Source organism: Notolepis coatsorum (genome assembly GCF_963971535.1).
Source record: "Notolepis coatsorum genome assembly, chromosome: 18".
NCBI classification, from domain to species: Eukaryota; Metazoa; Chordata; class Actinopteri; order Aulopiformes; family Paralepididae; genus Notolepis; species Notolepis coatsorum.
In genome coordinates this window covers 75,594,582-75,604,581 of record NC_140182.1, presented here as the reverse complement: position 1 = coordinate 75,604,581, position 10,000 = coordinate 75,594,582, and positions in this window count along the sequence as shown.

The following is a 10,000-nucleotide window of genomic DNA, read 5'->3' as shown; positions in this document are numbered from 1 at the left end:
AAACAGGTAACAGGTAACATGGAGTGACATCTCGGTATCTGTACATAGTTATTTACAGAGCATATGGGACATGCTAGTTAGCTTTGGTAGTGCAATACACTGTTCCTGTTATTCTAATTTAAAGTGTCCTTTCCTTTGGCCATAAGTGTGCGTGTATGCGACATGAGTGTGTGCCCGCTCATGTTAAAGTGTTAAGTGGCTGCTCGTGTGTGAGCGTGCACAGTGTGCGTGTTGTGTGTGTGTTCATGTGTGCTTGTGTGTGGATAGTTCAATGTTCTGAGCACTCAATGTTCATTGTTCATGGCTCTGATGGCCTGGGGGAAGAAGCTGAGTCTAAGCCGCTCTGTCCTAGTAGCTGGGGTTCGCAGGCGTCTGCCTGACCTCAGCAGCTGAAACAGGCTGTTATTGGGGTAGTGAGGGTCTTTCATTATCCTGCAGGCTCTGGATTTGCACCTCTTGTTGTATAGAACCTGCAGGGGGGTAGTGCAATACCCGTGGTACGCTCGGCTGAGCGCACCACTCTCTGTAGGGCCTTCTTGTCCTGTGCCGTGCTGTTTCCACACCAGGCAGTGATGTTTCCGGTCAGGATGCTCTCTACAGCTCCTGAGTAGAAGGACTGGAGTATCTTCCCCGATACTCTGAACTTCCTTAACTGTCTCAGGTGGTAGAGGCGCTGTTTCGCCTTCTTTACTACTGTGTCTATGTGTGTTGACCATGTCAGGTCCTCTGAGATGTGGACCCCCAGGTACTTAAAGCTGCTCACCCTGTCCACGGTAGCCCCGTTAATCATCAGTGGTGTGTGCGTCTCCTGCTGTCCTCTCCTATAATCCACGATCAGCTCCTTGGTTTTACCAATGTTCAGGAGCAGGCTGTTGTCCTGGCACCAGCGTTCCAGTACCTCAACCTCCTCCCGGTAGGCCTTCTCGTCGTTGTCCGAGATCAGCCCCACCACCACTGTGTCGTCTGCGAACTTCACTATGGAGTTGGAGCTGAACTTGGCCACACAGTCGTGTGTGTAGAGTGAGTACAGCAGGGGGCTCAGAACACAGCCCTGGGGGGACCCGATGCTCAGGGTGATGGTGTTGGAGGTCTGACCCCCCACCCTGACTGCCTGGGGTCTTTCGCTCAGAAAGTCCAGTACCCAGGCGCTCAGGGCGGAGCTCAGACCTAGCTCGATCAGCTTGTCCACCAGTCTGGTGGGGACTATGGTGTTGAACGCTGAGCTGTAGTCAATGAACAACAGTCTCACATAGCCCCCCTTCTGACGGTCAAGGTGCGAGAGGGTGCTGTGCAGTACCTGGGAGACCGCGTCGTCGGTGGACCTGTTTGTCCTGTATGCAAATTGCATAGGGTCCATATCACTGGGGAGGGAGGCACAAATGTGGTCCTTGACCAGCCTCTCGAAACATTTCATGACCACAGAGGTGAGTGCCACCGGTCTGTAGTCATTTGGACATGTTGGGGAGGGTTTCTTCGGTACAGGGATGATGGTAGACATCTTGAAGCAGGCAGGGACCACTGACTCCGCCAGGGATTGATTGAGTATGCGTCCTGTTATGCCATCTGGGCCAGCAGCCTTCCTGGTGTTCACCTGCATAAATGCTCTTCTCACACTGTGTTCCGACAACGAGAGAGCGTCCCCGCCCCCCCGCGGTTGCCCCCCCCCCCCCTCCACAACAGCCGGCGCGCCAGTGACGTCACTAGCCGGAGAGCCGGCAGCGCCACTGTCTACACCAAACCGAGCGTAGAAGATGTTGAGCTTGTCCGCGAGGGAGGCGTCGTCGCTCCCCATTGAGGGGGCGCTGACTTTATAGTCAGTTATTGTCTTCAGTCCCTGCCATAATCCTCTTGTGTCGTTTTGTGCCATTTGTGTCTCCAGTTTGTCAGCATATGTCCTCTTAGCAAGTTTGACAGCCTTGCGTAGAGTATAGACTGAAGCCTTATACTCCTCCATGTTTCCTGACTCTCTACCCAGGTTGTAGGCGGTGGTACGAGAGTTCAGAGCTGCTCTAATAGTGCTATCCACCCACGGTTTCTGGTTTGGGAAAATCCGCACCGTTTTTCTGGGGACAATACCATCGGCTATTGTTGTGATGTAGCTCACCACTGTGTCTGCGAGCTCGCTGACGTCACTGGCGCTTCCTTTGAACATATCCCAATCCGTGTCTGTAAACACGTCCTGGAGCGTGGCCTCTGATTCGTCGGTCCACTTCTTTGTCTCACGTGACACGACGGCGTCACGTGATCTTTGTTGATATGCCGGAAATAGCAAGATGGAGTCGTGGTCGCTCGAGCTTGTGGACCCCGTTAATGGCGGAGCGGCTACTGCCTTGTAGCCGGCTCTGAACGGGGAATAACAGTGGTCGAGTGTGTTTTTCCCTCTGGTGGAGCAAGCGATGTGCTGAAAAAAGGACGGCATCACTTTCTTCAGGTTGGCCTGGTTGAAATCGCCGGCCACTACCATCGCTGCATCTGGATGTTTGATCTGGTGTCTGTTATAATGAAACGCTCCGGCGACATCAAGGCTGTTCCTTCAACCGGCGCACTTCTTATTATATCGATTCGGGACAACATTTGTTTGTGTCAGATTTGTGTTTGTATCTAGACCACATTGCTTAGCAGAGTTCGGTGATGTGAATGGAAACTGTCAAGTTGATCAACCGATTTTGAGTATCTGGGGCATGGGACTCGGGAGCAATCTTCTTTTTATTTTTATTTTTTTAAATAACTAAATAGTTACTTTTAACAGTAACTCATTACTTTTGGGTGTAAGTAACTAGTACAGTAACGAAGTTACTTTGAAATGAAGTAACTAGTAAAGTAACTGAGTTACTATTTTTCAGTAACTAGCACAACACTGTACATCAGTACAATTAAAAGAGGTTTGGTATCCAACCAGAGTGCAAATGTCAACAGTCAAGTGCAATAGTAATATACAATGTGCAGGTGATTAAACTGGGTATAAAATATATAAATTAGTACTACTGGGTAATAGTGCGAATAAGATGTATGTACAGAATTGTAGTATCAATACAGTGATACAGGTATAAAGACAGTGTATACACACATTTGCAGTATATACACATGCCTACATACACACAAGCACGCCCACACACACGCACGCACGCACGCACGCACGCACGCACGCACGCACGCACGCACGCACACACACACACACACACACACACACACAAATAGTTTATCTATTCCAACATGAATACGACACATATGGTCTATCTTAAAATGGATTATTATGGTTTAACTCGTATTTGTATAATAGAAAACAATGTGTACTTCAAGGGAGTAAAAAAGAGGTGTACCTCAGGGTTTCGACGCTGGGTCCACTTCTTTTCTCTATTTTTATTAATGATCTTATTTGAATTTGTTCTAATTCTTCTGTTCGACTATATGAGGATGATACTGTCATTTATACCTCTAAACCCTACTGCTAATTAAATTGGCCCTTCAATCAGATTTCAATACCTCTCTTGTCTAATGAACTACTGCTCAATAAAACTAAATCTTGCATTATGGTCAGTTAAAACTAAATCTAATCGAATTATAGACGATCTAAAAACAGTTTTACACTTAGTTTCTCAAAGAAACTTGCCTCACAACTTGTATTAACATTTCTAATGCATCCAAAACGGACCTTCTACCCCTCAATACAGCATACAATAATCTCTGTAGATTTTCTCTTGATTGTCGCTTTAAAGGTGCACTATGTAGTTTTGTGAGAGTCAGAGAAGTTAATACTTTCTACAGTATATTTCCATAACTGAATTAATTGGATCCCTGGAGCACTGTTTGAAGCTAGGAATCTTCATGAAAAGTTACTATTTCAGATTCAGATTCAGATTCCTTTATTGTCACTTATTTCAGTACTTTACAGCAAGAAGAGTGAAAATCAATTTATTGTGGTCCCTCGACTATAGCAGCTTCCAATAATAAAAATACAATAATTTTAGCATAGAATAAAATAAGATGACTAAAGTAAAAATTACTATATACAGTTCTAAAAGGTGTACATTGCAGATCAGGATGTAGATATTATACTATATGAAATTTGAATAACAAAATGGCTATGTACAGTTCCAAAAAAGTTTTGTGATGTGCAAGTTGCTGTCATTTACAAAGGCAGGGCCCGCAATTTAGTTAACAAACATATTCTAGGCTTACATTTGGTTCAAGTGCCATTTATGATAACATAAGATAAAACAATTCTAGGAATTGCAGTAAATGTCGTTTTGCAGGCCCTGCAAACGATTCCCTCTGAAACTGCACCGTGCACGTTTAATACTCATCACTGTAAATGTATACTGTAACTCACTTAAATTAATTAATATGGATGCAATTCATCTTTAAATGTGGACATTTCAACTCTCCTTATTACCACAACAGTTCTTGGTACCATATTCCTCAATATATCAATCGATGCATCCTATACAATACTTATTCTCCCTTCCTACGGTCAGAAAATAAACATGGTTTGTGTTCTTATTTTTAGACACATTGTACATGTTCCCCATGAAGCTATGCTATACCTGTATACAATATACAACACACCGTTCATTCTTTCATTCTTTCATCATTATATTTCTACTTGGAAAACATTTGTTCATGGCCTCTCTGTGGCCATCGAGTGTTTGTGTTTACCAATGTACTAATATTTTGTATGTTTTTTTATGTCGATTGTTCTAGTTTCAGCGGGTCTGCTGAATTGTTAATCGTTGTTTTGCATTTGTCCTTCCTATTGCTCTGATTTTGTTCCGTTTCCTGTTTTTCCACGTTGTACTATATGCTACGACCCCCTCGATAACGGGACGGGGCATCTCCAGGGGTTTATCCTAATGAATACAAATTGGTGAAAAGTAACTATGTATTTTTACTCAAGTACTGTACTTAAGTACAATTTCGAGCTACTTGTACTTTATGGGAGTATTTTCATTTTAGGGAACTTTATACTTTTACTCTACATTTGAAGGTAAGTCAAGATAGACTGCGCTCACAAAATATAACACTGGGTGCTGAAATCCCGTGGAGTATAATAGAAAAAGAAAGCAATACGCTTGGACAAGCACTCACAGATTTTGGTTATTTAATGGCAGCCTGAAACAAACATGTTTCGGAACAATTATGTTCCTTCCTCAGTGTTGATGGCTAGCCAACAACACTGAGGAAGGAACATAATTGTTCCGAAACATGTTTGTTTCAGGCTGCCATTAAATAACCAAAATCTGTGAGTGCTGGTCCAAGCGTATTGCTTTCTTTTTCTACTCTACATTTGAAGGGAAATATTGTACTTTTTTTTTTTTTTTTTATTCCACTACATTTATCTGTACCTTATCTATACCTGTACCTAGTTACTTTGAAAAAAAGGATTTTGCATAGAAAACATAATATACAAAATAGAAAATGTATGAAGATTATATACTTTCACATACTTTCACATTCACACTTTCACATTTGAAGCCTTCAAGAGGACGTAATCAGAGAAGCATAACTGGACCACATACCACTTTATCATAACCTATAGAGGTCAATGGATACACAAACGTCATGTAGAATGTGTACTTTTACTTTAGATACTTAAGTACATTCAATGGCAAATACTTCTCTACTTTTACTTCAGTACAATTTGAATGGAGGACTTTTACTTTCACCAGAGTACTCATTTGTGTGAGTAACTGAACTCTCATTATGTGAAATGTGAATCCCGGACCGCAGTTTATTATTATTATGTTATTCTTAGGCTTATTTTATTCCCTATTCTTAGGCAATTTTTTGTTATTCTTATTCGTGCTTTGTTTTGTGTACCTAAATGTTTACTGTGAGCGATTTGTAGTGCCAAATTTCCCTCGGGATGATTAAAGTATTTCTATTCTATTCTATTCTATTCTATTCTATTCTATTCTATTCTATTCTATTCTATTCTATTCTATTCTATTCTATTCTATTCTATTTCTATTTCTACTTTTCCTTGAGTAAAGGAACTGTGTACTGTGTACACCACTATGAATACACTTGTATCAACACACACACATACATGGACACCCGCAACCCAGACACACAGAGAACCAAACGCACGGTGCGCTCATTCTTTCAATCCCTTGAACACGTGCGTTCCACTGCAGTCCAAGCCACAACACTGTCTCTCTGCCCTGCAACTCAACCCTGTTCATAACATCAACACTGTCTCTCTGCCCTGCAACTCAACCCTGTTCATAACGTCAACACTGTCTCTCTGCCCTGCAACTCAACCCTGTTCATAACGTCAACACTGTCTCTCTGCCCTGCAACTCAACCCTGTTCATAACGTCAACACCGTCTCTCTGCCCTGCAACTCAACCCTGTTCATAACGTCAACACTGTCTCTCTGCCCTGCAACTCAACCCTGTTCATAACGTCAACACTGTCTCTCTGCCCTGCAACTCAACCCTGTTCATAACGTCAACACTGTCTCTCTGCCCTGCAACTCAACCCTGTTCATAACGTCAACACTGTCTCTCTGCCCTGCAACTCAACCCTCTTCATAATGTCAACACTGTCTCTCTGCCCTGCAACTCAACCCTGTTCATAACGTCAACACCGTCTCTCTGCCCTGCAACTCAACCCTGTTCATAACGTCAACACTGTCTCTCTGCCCTGCAACTCAACCCTGTTCATAACGTCAACACTGTCTCTCTGCCCTGCAACTCAACCCTGTTCATAATGTCAACACTGTCTCTCTGCCCTGCAACTCAACCCTGTTTATAACGTCAACACCGTCTCTCTGCCCTGCAACTCAACCCTGTTCATAATGTTAACACTGTCTCTCTGCCCTGCAACTCAACCCTGTTCATAACGTTAACACTGTCTCTCTGCCCTGCAACTCAACCCTGTTCATAACGTCAACACTGTCTCTCTGCCCTGCAACTCAACCCTGTTCATAACGTCAACACTGTCTCTCTGCCCTGCAACTCAACCCTGTTCATAACATCAACACTGTCTCTCTGCCCTGCAACTCAACCCTGTTCATAACGTCAACACTGTCTCTCTGCCCTGCAACTCAACCCTGTTCATAACATCAATACTGTCTCTCTGCCCTGCAACTCAACCAGCCGCTCATAACGTCAACACTGTCTCTCTGCCCTGCAACTCAACCCTGTTCATAACGTCAACACTGTCTCTCTGCCCTGCAACTCAACCCTGTTCATAACGTCAACACTGTCTCTCTGCCCTGCAACTCAACCCTGTTCATAACGTCAACACTGTCTCTCTGCCCTGCAACTCAACCCTCTTCATAATGTCAACACTGTCTCTCTGCCCTGCAACTCAACCCTGTTCATAACGTCAACACCGTCTCTCTGCCCTGCAACTCAACCCTGTTCATAACGTCAACACTGTCTCTCTGCCCTGCAACTCAACCCTGTTCATAACGTCAACACTGTCTCTCTGCCCTGCAACTCAACCCTGTTCATAATGTCAACACTGTCTCTCTGCCCTGCAACTCAACCCTGTTTATAACGTCAACACCGTCCCTCTGCCCTGCAACTCAACCCTGTTCATAATGTTAACACTGTCTCTCTGCCCTGCAACTCAACCCTGTTCATAACGTTAACACTGTCTCTCTGCCCTGCAACTCAACCCTGTTCATAACGTCAACACTGTCTCTCTGCCCTGCAACTCAACCCTGTTCATAACGTCAACACTGTCTCTCTGCCCTGCAACTCAACCCTGTTCATAACATCAACACTGTCTCTCTGCCCTGCAACTCAACCCTGTTCATAACGTCAACACTGTCTCTCTGCCCTGCAACTCAACCCTGTTCATAACATCAATACTGTCTCTCTGCCCTGCAACTCAACCAGCCGCTCATAACGTCAACACTGTCTCTCTGCCCTGCAACTCAACCCTGTTCATAACGTCAACACTGTCTCTCTGCCCTGCAACTCAACCCTGTTCATAACGTCAACACCGTCTCTCTGCCCTGCAACTCAACCCTGTTCATAACGTCAACACCGTCTCTCTGCCCTGCAACTCAACCCTGTTCATAACGTCAACACCGTCTCTCTGCCCTGCAACTCAACCCTGTTCATAACGTCAACATTGTCTCTCTGCCCTGCAACTCAACCCTGTTCATAACGTCAACACTGTCTCTCTGCCCTGCAACTCAACCCTGTTCATATCGTCAACACTGTCTCTCTGCCCTGCAACTCAACCCTGTTCATATCGTCAACACTGTCTCTCTGCCCTGCAACTCAACCAGCCGCTCATAACGTCAACACTGTCTCTCTGCCCTGCAACTCAACCAGCCGCTCATAACGTCAACACTGTCTCTCTGCCCTGCAACTCAACCCTGTTCATAACGTCAACATTGTCTCTCTGCCCTGCAACTCAACCCTGTTCATATCGTCAACACTGTCTCTCTGCCCTGCAACTCAACCCTGTTCATAACGTCAACACTGTCTCTCTGCCCTGCAACTCAACCCTGTTCATAACGTCAACACTGTCTCTCTGCCCTGCAACTCAACCCTTTTCAAAACGTCAACACTGTCTCTCTGCCCTGCAACTCAACCCTGTTCATAACGTCAACACTGTCTCTCTGCCCTGCAACTCAACCCTGTTCATAACGTCAACACTGTCTCTCTGCCCTGCAACTCAACCCTGTTCATAACGTCAACACTGTCTCTCTGCCCTGCAACTCAACCCTGTTCATAACATCAATACTGTCTCTCTGCCCTGCAACTCAACCCTGTTCATAACGTCAACACTGTCTCTCTGCCCTGCAACTCAACCCTGTTCATAACGTCAACACAGTCTCTCTGCCCTGCATCTAAACCCTGTTCATAACGTCAACACTGTCTCTCTGCTCTGCAACTCAACCCTGTTCATAACGTCAACACCGTCTCTCTGCCCTGCAACTCAACCCTGTTCATAACGTCAACACCGTCTCTCTGCCCTGCAACTCAACCCTGTTCATAACGTCAACACCGTCTCTCTGCCCTGCAACTCAACCCTGTTCATAACGTCAACATTGTCTCTCTGCCCTGCAACTCAACCCTGTTCATAACGTCAACACTGTCTCTCTGCCCTGCAACTCAACCCTGTTCATATCGTCAACACTGTCTCTCTGCCCTGCAACTCAACCCTGTTCATATCGTCAACACTGTCTCTCTGCCCTGCAACTCAACCCTGTTCATATCGTCAACACTGTCTCTCTGCCCTGCAACTCAACCAGCCGCTCATAACGTCAACACTGTCTCTCTGCCCTGCAACTCAACCAGCCGCTCATAACGTCAACACTGTCTCTCTGCCCTGCAACTCAACCCTGTTCATAACGTCAACATTGTCTCTCTGCCCTGCAACTCAACCCTGTTCATATCGTCAACACTGTCTCTCTGCCCTGCAACTCAACCCTGTTCATAACGTCAACACTGTCTCTCTGCCCTGCAACTCAACCCTGTTCATAACGTCAACACTGTCTCTCTGCCCTGCAACTCAACCCTTTTCAAAACGTCAACACTGTCTCTCTGCCCTGCAACTCAACCCTGTTCATAACGTCAACACTGTCTCTCTGCCCTGCAACTCAACCATGTTCATAACGTCAACACTGTCTCTCTGCCCTGCAACTCAACCCTGTTCATAACGTCAACACTGTCTCTCTGCCCTGCAACTCAACCCTGTTCATAACGTCAACACAGTCTCTCTGCCCTGCATCTAAACCCTGTTCATAACGTCAACACTGTCTCTCTGCTCTGCATCTAAACCCTGTTCATAACGTCAACACTGTCTCTGCCCTGCAACTCAACCCTGTTCATAACGTCAACACAGTCTCTCTGCCCTGCAACTCAACCCTGTTCATAACGTCAACACTGTCTCTCTGCTCTGCAACTCAACCCTGTTCATAACGTCAACACTGTCTCTCTGCCCTGCAACTCAACCCTGTTCATAACGTCAACACTGTCTCTCTGCCCTGCAACTCAACCCTGTTCATAACGTCAACACTGTCTCTCTGCCC